This window comes from Monodelphis domestica, chromosome 5 (assembly GCF_027887165.1).
Source record: "Monodelphis domestica isolate mMonDom1 chromosome 5, mMonDom1.pri, whole genome shotgun sequence".
Classification (NCBI taxonomy): domain Eukaryota; kingdom Metazoa; phylum Chordata; class Mammalia; order Didelphimorphia; family Didelphidae; genus Monodelphis; species Monodelphis domestica.
In genome coordinates, this window is record NC_077231.1 from 179,853,020 (window position 1) to 179,871,005 (window position 17,986).

Below are 17,986 nucleotides of genomic sequence, written 5' to 3' on the forward strand. Positions count from 1 at the left end.
CTTCTTGATTGTTAACACTTGGTTAGTGGTCATCCTGTCTACCCTCTCATTATATATCATCCTTGGAGACTTTAGATTATATTAACCCTTTACAAGAGACAGCCTCTTATACATCCTGGCCCAGTGATTATTCATTCCTCTCAATTCCTATGACTCCATTCCCTTTATTCCTGCTTCAAAGAGCACTGACTCTAGAGCCAGAGGATCTGGGTTCAAATCCCAGCGCTGATACTTACACATTTGTGTGATCTTGAGCAAATCTCTCAACCTTGCTAGATCTCAGTTTCCTAATATAAAATTAAGGGATTGCACTACATGGTCTTTTCCAGTTATAGATCTCTGATTCTTTAATCTGTCTGAACATCACCCTTTCCAAGAACCTGAACTTTGAAATTCAGCTCTGATAGTATCAGAATTTTAGACTCAGAGGTAGTTGGGATCTTAGAAACCACATATTTGAATTCATGTAATAGAGACATCCAACTTCTTGTGATGACCTAAATTGAGGCAACACACAAATAAAGTAGTCCTTATTTGTTTTTCTTTATATTGCTTTCATTATTAATGGTTTGGGATATTCTTTCATATGATTGTTGATAGCTACAATTTTTCTCTTAAAAATTGTCTTCCATTCCATTTTTGGGAAGCTGTCATTGTTAGATAATTGTTTCTTAAATCAAGCATAAATCTATCTTATTTTCTCTCCTTATATAAAGCCTAAATCTGTTTTCCATCTTATTATTTTTTCTTTTACAATATGCCCAAGCTTCAAACTTAGTTTTTCCCCCCTCTTATTTTTCACCTATCCGTGGCCTTCTTACAAGGCTCTGACACAATAGTCTACCACTTTAACCATGATAAATAGAATCTCTTGCCCTTCATATTGTCTGCTATCTCTAAAATATTAATCCATAACCATATATAACTCTTGCTAGCTTGCACCTCCCCTTTCCCTTGGCTTCTGAGAGTTGCTAGATAAAGTCACAAAACTGAGCAGATTTTACTTATTATAAAGTTATACTTTATTGATGGCATAACATAGTGGATGGTGAACTGGCCTTCGAGTCAGGAGGACAGAGTCTCAAGTCCTGTCTCGAACACAGACAGATTGTATGGTATTGATCAAAACACTCAACTTTTCAGAATCCTAGCTAACTCTAAATTTATGAAAAGCAGAGCTATTGCTGTAGTGCATTGGCAGAAAAAGTTCTTCACTATCCCTGTATTGTATAGTTTAGTTCAAGAAAAAGTAGTTTAATTTCAGAGGAGCCTTTACTACTGTAAGGGGAAATTTTAGGGTTATGACTTAATCTATATTTAATTGGTCACCAGGGAATATCTCAAATAAAATATCCAAGTCGGTTGGGAAATTTTATGGTGGTTGAATTAATATAGAGGAAATGAATTAAGAAGAAGAGAGAGGGAAAGGGTATAGGATTTCTCCGGTCTAGCCTGTGCCAAGGGGAGTTCAAAGACCTCCATGATGAGGTCTTCTCAGAAGATTAGGGGCTTCCTAAGAAGATAGTGTTTTGGAAGGTAAAGGAGAAAGGAATCAGCCTAAACTCCAAGAGAGCTGAGAGAAGATGCCTCACCTGAACTAGGTTACTAAGTTTCCCCCCAGTACTGTATCAAGGACACTCACTGCCAAACTTGGACAATAGCTTCTTCCATGCCAAGATGCCAAGACACTCAGAATGCTGCCACCAGCCACCTCTCTGTGCAAAGAGGCTGAGAGAGGAAGTGTCGTGAAATATATAGACTGTTTTTACATCACTTTCCTGTATCTCACATGTACCAATGGCAGCTTAAGCTTAACTTAGGACAGCCCAGAGGGTCAGTCAGTTATTTCCGATTTGTCATTTGCTATCACATGTCTGTCATAGGCCATCCTTCTCAATACTTAATCCTTAAGTAGGGTATAGACATTCCTGTTTTGTTAAACTAAGCAGGGTGGAGTAAATCTAAAATTCACAATACTATTTCTAGTTTATCTCTAGGTTCAGATAAAGCATGTCTGTTTGGAAAGAGTTGTGGATTTTTTACTTAAAAATATTCTATTTGCTATATGGGAGGACTCTGTGGAAGGGAGGGGTGGGTACTGGAGTAACTTTGATGGTATAAAAAAGATATAAATAAAATTTATTTTATAAATGAAACTGAAACAATTGTGTAACTTCTTATCATAGAATGGAAATGGAGATCTCTTGCATGTGTGTGAGAGATTTTTAATGAGACCACTATAGCTGTGGCTTGAGTGTATTACTATCTAGGGGACAAATAATATATTACTTTCTCTTATTGATTAATTAAGAAAAGGTCTTCCAAAGCATAAGGAAGACAGCACATGAGCCATTTTGGATTGCTCACCAATAGTTCAGTAACCCAAATTTCCCAAGATCCATAATAACGTTAAGGAAAATAACATTGAAAGATATCAGAAATCTGATCTGAATCATTACTTCAGAATTTTGGCTTTGAAACATTCCTTCCTTCTCTTCAGGGACAGATAATAAACTCCAGGTGCTCAAGACTCCTTCTACATGTAGTTTTCCTTCATTCTACAACCTCCAAATGGAAGTCTTCTCATCCTCCTTAAATATACCTTGAACATTTCTGCAATCCTCCTTTGACCCTATTTTCCTATGTTGTAATGCAATTGGCTTATTTTCTCCTCAATAATACCAGAGGCCTTACTTTCTCCTTAGTCATATTTGGTTATTAACAATTTTATTCTATTTTTCCTATACAATGTATACTTTTAATGGCAAGAGAAACAAAATATATATTGAGTAATTTTGCTTTCTCTTTTTCATTATTGTTATCCTATCTACCCTCAAATAGCTGTCCTATCCCTTCTTTGAACTTCCTCTTTTCTCCAACAAAGCTAAAGTAAATCCCTTTTAATTCTCTAAACTCATTACCAGAGTAGGCTTATCTGAAACTTTAACATTTATGATATTATTACTAAAGTATTTTGTTGGTCCTTTGTTATTAGTTATTTTTATATTTAGCCTTGCTTCCTTTTCATATGTTTTAATAATTATAAATTGGATGTGTGATGGTTGTAGAAAACAATTTGAAATTATATAATACAGGTGACTTAAAGGTTTATACTGTTTGACCCAACACAGATCAAGAGGTCAAGGGCAGAAAAAAACATTTCAACATTCCAAAATTTTCTTTGTGGCCCTTTTTGATATCACAAAAACATGGATACAAATTAGGTTTCCATTGATTTGAGAACAATTGAATGGATGGTACTATATTGATGTGGCATAGTAGATACAGCACTGAATTTGGGATCAGAAAATCCTGAGGTCAAATTCTGCCTCAGGTATTTATTAGTTGTGTGACCTGGATAAGTGACTCAATCTTTCTCACCCTCAGTTTCCTCATGTGTAGTATGTGGATCATAATACCTATTTCAAGGAATTGTTATAAAGACCAACTGAAAAAACATGTAGAAAGTCTTTTGCAAACCTTAAATTACTATGAAGAAATTATCACTACTACCCCCACTCCTGCTTTTGGGCCTATAGGTAGTACAGCTAGACCTAAGAACCCATTCAGAATGAAGCAAAATACAAAGAAAAAGCAGTGGAACTTAGATTGTCCCATGAGATAATGATCAATATTAGTCAATTCATGATGAAATGTGCTTCCCATCTCTGAGTAGAAAGGTAGTTGGCTTTGGGTGAAGAAAGTTGCTTAAATTGTAAAACATAGGACTTCCGGGTAAACATGGCTGCAATCTAGATGTGACTCGCTTCCCCTCCCAGGCACCGAACAAAATAGACTACCTCAAAAGAGCACAAAAGTAACCTTTGAAAGAATGGAAGGACTCTCCAGTACCCCACAGAAACGAAGGTACGTGGGGTTTGAACATTTCCACACTATAAGGAGGAGGAAAAGCTCGCACAAAAACGTGAACTGAGCTGCCCCTCCTACCCCCCCATCAAACCAGAGTAAGCTATCAGAGTGCTCACTGGGACAGTGAGTGAGTGAGAAGCATCTCTGTCTGGGGGGGGGCACACCAGGGTCCTTGGGATCTAAAGACTGCAAGGAAACAACCTATCAGGGCGGCTTCATGGGAGAATCCTGCGCTGAGCACAGGGGACTGCAGAACTGAACTCCGGGGCAGTTGCTCTGAGCACCTGGGGAGGCTGGGCTGATCACCTGGGCGGGCTGCGCTGATCACCTGGGCAGTTGGGCTGAACACAGGGGCCCATGCTCTAAGAAACCTCAGAGGTTGGGAAGAACTAGTCTGAGGCAACCTAAATTCACAGAAAACCCGCCCATATCACCCAGACCCCAGACCAAAAAAAGAAAGTGGAATAAAACCACCAAAGGGATGGCTCACATGTCCCAAAATCAAGCCTCCAAGAAGAAAGGGGGGGGGGGAAGTGACTATTGAAAACTTTTATGGAGGGAGTACCCAAGGAAAAGAAGAGAATGAGGATGAAATCCAAACAAAATCAGAACATGCTTCCCAAAATGGAAACTATCCACAAGCTCTGGAAGATCTCAAACTGGAGCTTACCCAAAAGGTGGAAACCATTTGGAAAAAAAATGGGAGAAAGAGATCAGCAGTCTGATAGACAAGACTTCACAATTGGAGAAAGAGCTGGAAGCATCTAATAGAAGGGCAGACAAAGCTGAAAAGCAAAACCAGTCCCTAAAGACCAGAATTAAGCAACTGGAAGACAGTGAGCATGCAAAACAGCAAGAATTAATAAAGCAAAGCCAAAAAATTAATGCATTAGAAGAAAACACAAAATATCTCACTGAAAAGGTCAAAGACCTGGAAAACAGAGGAAGAAGAGACAACCTCAGAATTATTGGTCTCCCCGAAAAAACAGAGATCAACAAAAACCTAGATGCTATTCTACAGGAGATTATAGAAGAAAATTGCCCACATGTTCTGGAGCAAGGGGGCAAAATAGAAATAGAAAGGGTCCATAGAACACCCTCTATACTAAATGCCCAACAGACAACCCCTAGGAATGTAATTGCCAAATTCAAGAGCTTCCAAGAAAAGGAAAAAATCCTACAAGAAGCCAAGAAGAGGAGCTTCAGATATAGGGGGGGCTCCCATACGGATCATACATGACTTAGCGGCTAACACACTAAGAGACCGCAAAGCATGGAACACGATATTTAGAAAGGCAAGAGAGCTGGGTCTCCAACCAAGAATCAACTACCCAGCAAAACTGACTATATACTTCCAGGGGAAAGTATGGGCATTCAACAAAATAGAAGATTTCCAAGCATTTGCTAAGAAAAGACCAGAGCTCTGTGGAAAGTTCGATATCTAAACACAGAAAGCAAGAGAAACATGAAAAGGTAAATATGAAAGAAAGGGAAAAGGAGATAAATCTTATCTTTTTCTTTAAGTCAAACTCTCTTCTATAAGGACTACATTTATATCAAATTATATATATTAATATGTGGGGAAAATGTTTTGTGTAACTCTCAAAAATTGTATGCATCATAAGAGTAGTTAGAAGAATCATGCATAGGGAATGATTGGGGCATCAAGAAGATTTGATGAAGGGGGGAAAGAAAGAAAAAGGGAGGGGGGAATCGTCTATAATACTAAGATTTACTTCAAGAAATGGGGGGGGGGACTAAATAGAATAATCTTTCCCATACAAAGAGACACATGGGAAGGGGAGGGGAAGAGCTCTCATATGAGAAGGAGAGGAAGAGAGCATGAAGTAGAATTAAACCTTACTCTAAGTGAAATCAAATCTGAGAGGGAAGAACATCTAGATCCAGTGGGATCCTGAATTCTATCTTATCCAACAGGGTAAGAAAGAAAGGAAAATCAAGGAGGGGGAGGGGAGGGAGTATAAAATGGGAGGGAAGGAGAGGGGGTAGGGGAAGGGAGCATGAAAAGGGAGGGGCTAGAAAGGGAAGCATAACAAGGGAGGTGACTAGGGGGACTGACCTAAAGTAAATCACTGGTTCAAAAGGATATAGCTAAAGAAGAAAGGTCAGAACTAGGGGAAGATATCAAAATGCCAGTGAATCCACAAATGACAATCATAACTTTGAACGTGAATGGGATGAACTCACCCATAAAAAGTAGACAAATAACAGATTGGATTAGAACCCAAAACCCTACCATATGTTGTCTTCAAGAAACACATATGAGGTGGGTTGACCCTCCAAGGTCAGAATTAAAGGATGGAGTAAGATCTTTTGGGCCTCAACTGATAGAAAGAAGGCAGGAGTTGCAATCATGATATCTGACAAAGCCAAAGCAAAAATAGACCTGATCAAAAGGGATAGGGAAGGTAAATGTATTCTGTTAAAAGGGAGTATAGACAATGAGGAAATATCACTAATCAACATGTATGCACCAAATGGCATAGCATCCAAATTTTTAATGGAGAAATTAGGATAATTGAAGGAGGAAATAGACAGTAAAACCATATTAGTGGGAGACTTGAACCAACCACTATGAAATTTAGATAAATCAAATCAAAAAATAAATAAGAGGTAAAAGAGGTGAATGAAATCTTAGAAAAATTAGAGTTAATAGACATATGGAGAAAAATAAATAGGGACAAAAAGGAATACACCTTCTTCTTAGCACCACATGGCATATTCACAAAAATAGATCATACACTTGTAACAGTTAAAATTTAGGGGAGACTGAGGCAGGTAGAAATTAGTTTCTCTCTGCAAGGAGTATTATATTTTATGAGGTTTATTAAAGGTTGAGAGTTTAAGAATATACAGGTAAGAAAAAAACACATGCCTTGGCCAGAGGCCTAGACAAGACCTCACCTACATTATGGAAAGAGCCACGTCTTCCCCAAAATGGAAGTCCAAAAGAGAGCTCAAAAGCCTTTGCAATCAGCTTAAATACCTTCTCGATCTCGCCCACCTCAGAATTCCATGAGATTACAAAGCATTTTGGGGAAGTGGAGCAAGGGCTTGTGGGGATTGAAGTCCAGAGTTCAAATGTCAATTTTACACACTAGGTCACGCAAATATGGCACTCAAATGCAGAAAAGCAGAAATAATAAATGCAACCTTTTCAGATCATAAAGCAATAAAAATATTGATCAGTAAGGGTACATGGAGAGCCAAATGAAAAATTAATTGGAAATTAAATAATATGATACTCCAAAATCAGTTAATTAGAAAAGAAATCATAGAAACAATTAATAATTTCATTGAGGAAAATGACAATGGTGAGACATCCTTTCAAACCTTATGGGATGCAGCCAAAGCAGTACTGAGAGGAAAATTCATATCCATGAGTGCATATATTAACAAATTAGGGAGGGCAGAGGTCAATGAATTGGAAATGCAAATCAAAAAACTTGAGAACAAACAAATTAAAAAACCCCAGAAGAAAACCAAACTAGAGATCCTAAAAATTAAGGGAGAAATTAATAAAATTGAAAGAGATAGAACTATTGAGCTAATAAACAAGATTATAAGCTGGTACTTTGAAAAAACAGACAAAATAGACAAACTACTGGTCAATCTAATTAAAAAAAGGAAAGAAGAAAGGCAAATTAACAGCATCAAGGATGAAAAGGGGGACCTCACCTCCAACAAAGAGGAAATTAAGGCAATCATTAAAAACTACTCTGCCCAACTATATTTCAATAAATATACCAACCTAGATGATATGGATGAATATTTACAAAAACAAAATTGCCTAGACTAATGGAAGAAGAAATAGATTTCTTAAATAATCCCATATCAGAAACAGAAATCCAACAGGCCATCAAAGAACTTCCTAAGAAAAAATCCCCAGAGCCTGATGGATTCACCAGTGAATTCTATCAAACATTCAAAGAACAACTAACCCCAATACTATACAAACTATTTGACATAATAAGCAAAGAGGCAGTTCTACCAAATTCCTTTCATGACACAAACATGGTACTAATTCCAAAGCTAGGCAGGCCAAAAACAGAGAAAGAAAATTATAGACCAATCTCCCTAATGAATATAGATGCAAAAATCTTAAATAGGATGCTAGCAAAAAGACTCCAGCAAGTGATCACATGGGTCATCCACCATGATCAAGTAGGATTTATACCAGGGATGCAGGGCTGGTTCAGTATTAAGAAAACCATCCACATAATTGACCATATCAACAAGCAAACCAACAAAAATCACATGATTATTTCAATAGATGCAGAAAAAACCTTTGATAAAATACAACATCCATTCCTATTAAAAACACTAGAAAGCATAGGAATAGGAGGGTCATTCCTAAAAATAATAAACAGTATATATCTAAAACCAACTAATATCATCTGCAATGGGGATAAACTAGAGGCATTCCCATTAAGATCAGGAGTGAAACAAGGATGCCCATTATCACCTCTATTATTTGACATTGTCCTAGAAATACTAGCAGTAGCAATTAGAGAAGAAAAAGAAATTGAAGGAATTAAAATCGGCAATGAGGAGACCAAGTTATCATTCTTTGCAGATGACACGATGGTCTACTTAAAGAATCCTAGAGATTCAACCAAAAAGCTAATCAAAATAATCAACAACTTTAGCAAAGTTGCAGGATACAAAATAAACCCACACAAATCATCAGCATTTCTATATATTTCCAACACAGCTCAGAAGCAAGAACTAGAAAGAGAAATCCCATTCAAAATTACCTGAGACAAAATAAAATACTTGAGGAATCTATCTCCCGAGATAAACACAGGAACTTTATGAACACAACTACAAAACACTCTCCACACAACTAAAACTAGACTTGAACAATTGGAAAAACATTAACTGCTCATGGGTAGGACGAGTCAATATAATAAAAATGACCATCCTACTCAAACTCATCTATCTATTTAGTGCCATACTCATGGAACTTCCAAAAATTTTTTTTACTGATCTAGAAAAAGCTATAACAAAGTTCATTTGGAAGAACAAAGGATCAAGGATATCCAAGGAAATAATGAAAAAAAAAATATAAAGGAAGGGGGCCTTGCAGTCCCAGATCTCGGACTATAATATAAAGCAGTGGTCATCAAAACAATTTGGTACTGGCTAAGAGACAGAAAGGAGGATCAGTGGAATAGACTCGGGGTAAGTGGCCTCAGCAAGACAGTATATGACAAACCCAAAGATCCCAGCTTTTGGGACAAAAATCCATTGTTTCATAAAAACTGCTGGGAAAATTGGAGGACAGTGTGGAAAGATTAGGTTTAGATCAACACCTCACACCCTACACCAAGATAAATTCAAAATGGGTGAATGACTTGAACATAAAGAAGGAAACTATAAGAAAATTAGGTGAACACCAAATAGTATACATGTCAGACCTTTGGGAAGGGAGAGGCTTTAAAACCAAGCAAGACTTAGAAAGAGTCACAAAATGCAAAATAAATAATCTGGAATACATCAAATTAAGAAGTTTTTGTACAAACAAAACCAATGTAACTAAAATCAGAAGGGAAGCAACAAATTGGGAAACAATCTTCATAAAAACCTCTGACAAAGTTTTAATTACTCAAATTTACAAAGAGCTACAGCAATTGTACAAAGATCAAGCCATTCTCCAATTGATAAATGGGCAAGGGACATGAACAGGCAGTTCTCAGCCAAAGAAATTAAAACTATTAATAAGCACATGAAAAAGTGTTCTACATCTCTTATAACCAGAGAGATGAAAATCAAAACAACCCTGAGGTATCACCTCACACCAAGCAGATTGGCCAACATGACAGCAAAGGAATGTAATGAATGCTGGAGGGCATGTGGCAAAGTAGGGACATATATATATATATGTATATATACATATATATATATATATTTCACAATAGTATGTAACATTTATTTTTTTTGAAAAATTTATTTAGTCAATTTAGAATATTTTTCCTCAGTTACAAAATTCATGTTTTTTTTCCCTCCCCTCTCCTCACCACTTCCCATAGCCAACTTGCAATTCTACTGGGTTTTACATGTGTCCTTGATCAAAACTTATTTCCATATTATTGATGCTTGCACTAGGGTGATCATTTAGAGTCTACATCTGCAATCATGTGCCCATTGACACATGTGATCAAGCAGTTGTTTTTCTTCCGTGTTTCTACTCCCACAGTTTTTCCTCTGAATGTAGATAGTGTTCTTTCTCATAAATCCCTCCAAATTGTTGTGGATCATTGCATTGCTACTAATAGAGAAGTCCATTACATTCGATTGTACCAGAGTGTATCAGTCTCTGTGTATAATGTTCCCCTGGTTCTGCTCCTGTCACTCTGTATCAATTCCTGGAGGTTGTTCCAGTTCACATGAAATTCCTCCAGTTCATTATTCCTTTGGGCTCAATAGTATTCCATCACCAACCTATACCACAACTTGTTCAGCCATTCCCCAATCAAAGGGCATCTCCTGATTTTCCAATTATTTGCCACCACAAAGAGTGCATGCTGCTATGAATATTTTTACAAGTCTTTTTCCTTATTATCTGTTTGGGGTACAAACCCAGTAGTGCTATGGCTAGATCATAGGGAAGACTGTCTTTTAGCACCCTTTGGGCATAGTTCCAAATTGCCCTCCAGAATGGTTGGATCAATTCACAACTCCACCAGCAATGCATTGCTGTCTCAATTTTGCCACACACCCTCCAACATTCATTGCTTTCATTTGCTCTCATGTTAGCCAATCTGCTAGGTGTGAGGTGATACCTCAGAGTTTTTTTTTTTTTTTTGATTTGTATCTCTCTGATTATAAGAGATTTAGAACACTTTTTCATGTGTTTATTAATAGTTTTGATTTCTTTATCTGAAAATTTCCTATTCATGTTCCTTACCCATTTATCATTTGGGGGATGGCTTGATTTTATGTATAATTGATTTAGATCTTTATAAATTTGAGTAATTAAACCTTTGTCAGAGGTTTTTGTTATGAAGATTTCCCCCCAATTTGTTGTTTCCCTTCTAATTTTGGTGGCTATAAATATTTTCGGACAAGTCTTTTTTTCCCTATAATCTCTGGGCTACAGACCCAGCAGTGGTATAGTGTTTTTCTTTCAAGGGGGAGATTAATGGAGGCAAGGGTAGCTTGGAAATAATAGTCAAATTAAAAAGCTTTAATAAAAAGAGAGATGAATCTTTTTATACACAGCTTTTTTTTCTGTTCTAGCTGGAGTTGTTTCAATTTCTCTTTGGAATTCCCTTCTTTACAAGTTTTTTTACCCTCCTTAGTTTGACTTTGGAGAGGGGAAGCAGACTGCTTGATTCTCACATATTGAATCCTCAAGTTCATATTTGACCAAATAATTATAAAGATATCCAATATAAAATTAGAATAAGTGACTTCTTCTAATCCACAACTACAGAAGGAGTTAGTCAGATGGCTAAAGCATCAGTGTGACTTGAGACAGAAATGATGCAGCCTATAATTCTTTCTCTAATCAATAAGAGCAGTGGTTTCTCTTTGTCAAAAAACAGAAGAGTGGGGACTCTGAAGCCCTGAGTAGTGACATCAGGCCATGGCATGTGACCAGCCTTGCTAATGTTCTTGGAGGCAACCACCAGAATGCTGAGCATTCTAGTGCTGGCCAGCACGCAGACCTGTGCAACCCAGACCCAAGGGTTCTAAGTTCTTTCGTATCCCATCTCAAAATGCTGAAGAAAGCCTTGATGATCCAATTTTCTGAACTTCAAAATCTAGAAGAATTTATCTCTCTTATGTGGAGGTTAGCAAAGGGCACCAGTGGACACTCAAAAGACCATTCTCCTCACACAAAAGCAAAGTAGGACATAGACCTGGCCTTGACACAAAGCCCTACTTTTGGATCCAAAGCTAGAGAGATGTACTTCTTAAAGAAATACTTATATTTATTCAAAAGTATTTTAAATCTAAGGACTCGTCAAAGAAAAGAAAGAATAATTCCATAAAACTATAAACAAAGACTCAAAGAAAAAATGGATTTCCTATAATAAGTACTACATGAAAACCTATAAGAAATGATGTAAGAAATACTTTAAATAAAAGCTCTGGAGGTCAGAATTAGAAAGAGAATAAATAGCCCAGAAGATAAAATGGTGAATATTGCCCCCAAATTGGTAGACTAGAATAAAACAAACAGAAATCAATTAATCCATGAGAATGCAGTACCTGTTAGAATAAAATCAAAAGAATAAAAATAATTCAAGAAAATATCAGATATCTGATATCAAAAACAACTGGCCTGGAAAATAGGTCAAAGAGAGATAATTTAAGAATCACTGGACCCCCTGAAACCTATGATAAAAAAATAGCTTGGACATTGTATTTAAAGAAAACACAAGAACTATCCAGATCTATTAGAGCAGGATAAGACAAAACTAGAATATACTAATCGTCTCCTAAAAGTAAATGTCTCATGAATGTTATAATCAAAATGAGGTGTCACATAATTGAAAAAAATACTGTAAGCACACAGGAAGAAACAGTTCAAATACAAAGGACCACATAAGACAAGAGCTGTCAGCTTATACTAGAGACCACAGAAGATCTTGGAATATAATATTTCAAATACTAAATGAGATAGACTTACAACTAAGAATAAATTAACCTCCCAAAGCAGAATTCCTAACTATTCTTTAAGAAAGAAAAACAGACCTTAAATGGAATAGAGAACTTTTAAGCAAAGTTGATGAAAAGACCAATGCTTTGTAGGATCTTTGAAATATAAAGCTACATGTCCAGAGGAAACTAGAAAATTAAATTTGAGCAATTGTTGACTCATAGGATGGTATGGTAACATTACATAGGGAGAAAAAAACCACAAATTTCTCTTCTGAACCCTAATGTCTTCAAAGGATACTAAGAGAGTTGAATTAAAAAAAGCAGAAATACAACCCCCCAACATTCCCTCTCAATAATCCACTCTCTATCAAATAATGTCCAATTTTCCATTCTACTATCACAAATTTTCAGTTGGCAGTCACCTCTAACATTCCTTTAACTTCTATTTCAGGAACCATTTATTTATATATAAAGACCACCTTTTCTCTTTTAAGGAGAAAGCATCCTTTATTAATAGTAAGAGTAGAACCACTAACCAAATGTTATTCAACAGGAAAAGTCAGATAGATCCCAAACTTCCCACTTATTCTGATGATTAATAAGGTTTCATCTTACTGAATGAAAGAGCTGAGGAAGTGTCAAACTCTCCATGATTCTCAGAATGGATGACTTGCTATTCCCTAATTCTTCCTCTCCCTACATGCCCACTCTGAATTTGTAAAAAGAGATAGTGTGGCTAGTGTAGATTGATGTAATCAAAATGAATCTGTGAGGCCCATCCTACAAAGAAAATTCTCCTTAATTTTTTTCACTAAATCCCAGGGCCATGGCCTTGATATCTTCAGACTGTTTCTGCTTAGTTCCAGTCATCTCCTTGTTCACTGCTAAATCCAGTGACTTCATTGCCAGCATTTCCTTTTTGTGACTGTGCTTCATCTCATCCTGGTAGATATTTCTTTTTTTTTTTAATTTTCACCCGAAGACAAAGCCTATCAAGGGGACTAGGGTCCCTAGAGAAAGAGAGGATTTGTATTTTTAGAGGAAGTTGGGTGAAGTAGGGATTAGAGAACTGGAGTCTCTTAATTATTCTGTGTCTTAGTTTCTTCATCTGTAAAAGGAGAAATTTGGACTTACTAGCCTCTAAGGTTTCTTATGATCGTCTTGTGTATTGAGAAGTGGGAAACCTCAAAGCTAATTTTCGCTAGTCTCCTCATTTTCAAGGAAAAGAAATGATTTGTTAACATCCCAATTAGTCAGTAGCAGAACCAGGATTTGAACCCAGTTCCTCTGACTACATGTCTAATTTCCTTTTCATTTCACTATGCTGCCCATGCTTGAACAGTGATTTTTTCCTACAAAGAACCCCCAAACACTAAATTTAATGTACTTAAATATCTGAGTATAGTGACCTATACTATTGAAAATTTAAAAAAATGTAAAAGTGCTTCACGATATTATTGATTTTCTATCTATCCTATTAATTATCTCAACAAATACATATTAAGTGGTCATTATAATCATTGAATTTTGATCATGAGATTGTGTTTGACCTAAGGAGTTATTCCTCAATTTGGAAAAACAATTTGGTTAAGGTCATAGAAAAACTTTTGCTCTCCATGTCTTTGGTCATAAATTATGTTATTTATCTGCTCTAACATCAACAGTCTCATGTTTCTACCTGCTTCCCTGATAAATATGCTTATACATGCAACATATTAAAATCTTTTTTTTTCATTGATTAAACGTAGTGCTCTTCAGAACCATATACTGTCTGCCCTTGTAGATTTCAAACCATTTATACTATCCATTCTCAAAGGAGCTTCATAATGAACATTGAAAATACAATTTTCTCATATTTTAGAGAATTTGCAAAGTTTAAATTTCACAATAATGTAACCTTCTCTTTTAGGGAAACTAATTGAGATTTTTTTCAGTCAAGAAATATTAATGCATAATGTGTTAATGAAGGGTTGTTATGTTCAAAACAGAGATATGATAAAATACAAATTATTGTGTTTCTCCTTTTATAGACTGTGACTAGATTAGCCAAATCATTAAGGGGCTGCCATACTGTCAGTTTTCCAGCATCTTGATGAATAAATGGCTCACTGAATAATAAGAGCAAGTATTTATATAGCACTTCATTTTACAAAGTATTTTATATGTGTTAAACATTAGATCATCATAAAAATCCTGAAAAGTAGATGCTATAATTATCCCCATTTTATATACTAGGAGACTGAGGCAGGCAGAGGTTAAGTGTTGAGTCCAGGGTCAGACAGCTAGTAAATTTCTGAGGCTGGATTTGTACCCAAATGTTTCTTTATCTACTTATTTTGGGTCAGACCCTGTGCTTATTGAAAGCTAGAAATTCTTTTCCTCTTCTCTTTATTTATAAAATAGAAAACAAGAACACAGAACAAATTTTAATTCCTCTGACCAATACAAATGGCCAAAATGATATTTAATGCCAAACAGGGAAAACCAGGGGCAGTGTTGCATAATGGGTATCATGTTGCCTCTCTCTACCACATATAATTCATTCCACAGATATTGAATTTTTAAAGCATTTGTCCCATCCCATGCTCCAAATAGACAGCTAAATAGCTTTAGATTCAGTCAGCTAGTTGACAGATTAGAGACCTGGGTGGTTTTACCTATTTTTATACGAAGGCCATTTTATTTAACCTGGTAACTCTAGGGATGTAGAAAAATCACTTGGACTTATCATAGATACTGCAAATTATAAAGGAAATGGAGCAAACACATTTGTCACCCTTCTAACAACGACTATAACCAAGGGCAGTTGACCAGGTAATTTTCATTTCCAGATGTAGAGAAAATGCAGGTGATTTGGGACTTGTAAAAGATTGCATTTCTCTGTATGAATGGAGCCCTGTAAACATGAATAATTCTGTTCACTGCTGGCAGGATCATTTTCACCTGACTGACCACTAAAAGAAGTAATTGCCTCAGGTAATTATATGTACAAGAAAAGCCTTTCAGTTCTTTTCAAACATCACCAATAACATTTTAAAATGACTTAACTATATCTTGTAATTGGTATTTCAAAAAAAATCTGAATTTTTTTTATTGCTACCATGGTAACTGCAATATCCATAATGATGTCAGTCGGCAGGACATGATTAATGAGTTTTCCTCCTTTTCCTTTGTTTAGAAGTAGGAGTCCAAAGTTTTAAATGATTTTTCATTTCATATGGACATGTAGAGTGATTATTCTATTGTCTGACCAGTTCAGCAGTGATTTCGGTAAGGGGTGGACAATGAGATCAATTGGGCAAGCTTTGGGGACCAAATACAGACATCCTGTCATCTTCTCCTAAAGTCAGCTCCATAAATAGGTCAGGCACCTCATTAAGCCTGAGCGTAATGGCAACAGGCACATTTTTTTGTCATCCTATCTGAACAGACAATAGAACTATGTACCCCTAAATTTCTTTGTGGAGAGATTTTACTGCAAGGAGTAACCTAGAAACTTAGAAAGAAAACACATGGTGAAAAACATGGGCTGAAAGATGAATGTCTTAAGACAGTTTGAGCAATGCTGAGTCAGTGCAAGTGTAAAAATGATTGAACTGAGCAGTCTGCCTGGAATGAACATATTGCATCCTCCCCAAAATATGAGTAGCCTACAAAAATTACATAAGTCAGAACTGGTCTTTTGTTTAGCACCCAATGCCCCCTTCCAGAAGGGTGAGAAGTTATGTGGGAGGTTAGGAAAGGAATTCATTAAAAACGTGCTAAGTGACCATTCCTTGTGTCGAAAAAAGGCTCTTTATCCTAAAACAATGGGACGTTACTATACTTAGAAGTGAATTGATCAAAACTGACAAAGCATTAAGTGTAATGTATTAATTTGCTCCTGAGTCGTTAGGTGGATTTGATGTTACGGAAAGATGGAAAGACAGCTTGAAATAGGTCCCAATGGAAACTGGGAAGAAGTCAAGGAACCGTATAATATTGGTTAGAAAAATAATAACAATAGTTAACTCTCTACTTTTATTTATTTATTTTTGGTGTGGGGAGGAGGAAGGAAGGTTGACTCTATACTATTACTAGATTAGAAGGCTACTAATTTGGAGACTTCCTCCAATGATGCGAATCAGCAATTCATCTGTCAGTTTCCTGTATTTAATTATACAGTATGGAGGCTGCATTCATGATTTCATTAATATAAGATGCTCCCAAGTGGGTAAAGTCCCTTTACTAGTGAAGTTCGGCACCTTTTTTGCTACTTACAATCTTAGAGAGTTGCTTAGAGGATTAAATGACTTATCCAGTCTTGGGTCAGACTTTAATTCAAGTCTTCCTCATGCAACTCTGCCTACCTTTGCATCTATTGGAGGCAATATTATCCTATATTCTAATAACCACAATCCAAAATCTAATTTTGTGGCTTTTAAGCTGTAGTCCCTACATTGGGGATCTAGTGAAGTATTGAGATATAATGCTTATACTACCAACTTACAGTATTGTCAGTCATTAAACAATTTTAAGCTACATATACTAAATGCCAAACATCAATTGGAGGGGGTACAAAGAAAGGCAAAAGACAGTCCCTGCAATGAAGGAGCTCTCAGTCTAATAGGGGAAGGCAACCTTCAAAAACCCATGTACAAACAAAATATATGCAGGACAAATTGGAAACAATGAACCGAGAGAAGGTATTAAGGAGGATGTTGTTATCAGGAACTTTCAAAAACAAACAAACAAACCAAACCTGTCAAGTCTTATACAAATGAGAGCTGAAAGATCCAAAGTTGGAAGGTACTGAGACAATCTGGTTCAATCATGTTACATGTGAACAAATCCAGTCACAGAGAAGTTGATCCTTGCTTAGTTCACACAGGTAATAAAGAGCAGATTTAGGGATCCTCAAATAGTATTCATTGACTCCAGAGGATTTGTTCACTACACAATTTCATCTTGGCCATGTGGAAGAAAGAAGAGAATGGAGGCAACATTTATTCAACAACAGCTATATGCCAAGTGTTGTGCTAAAAAACTTTATCTCACTTGAACCTCACAACAAAACATGGGAGGGATTTGCTATTATCATCTCCACTTTGCAGTTGAAGAAACTGAGGTTAAATGGCTCACCTAAGATCACAGAGCTAGTAAGTCTTTGAGTCTGGATTTGAACTCTGATCTTCCTGATTCCGGGTTTACAACTCTATCTACTGAGTCATCTCCCTGCGTCAAAAGAGGAAAAGTCTTAAAACCATATAGATTCCCTTGCAGGTAGAGCACTTTCTTTTATGGGAAGACGATAAAAGAACTTTATTTAAGTAATCCTATGCCTTTCCCTTTCTTGACTATGGCTCCATCTGGCTGATTTAGGGCTATAATCACACAGTTCTGATGTAGGTGGATAGTATACCATTTTATCTCTAATTGACCTGCTCCTCATGTCAGCAATACAGACAAAAGAATGGACCATACTCAGTAAGTCCAATGCTTC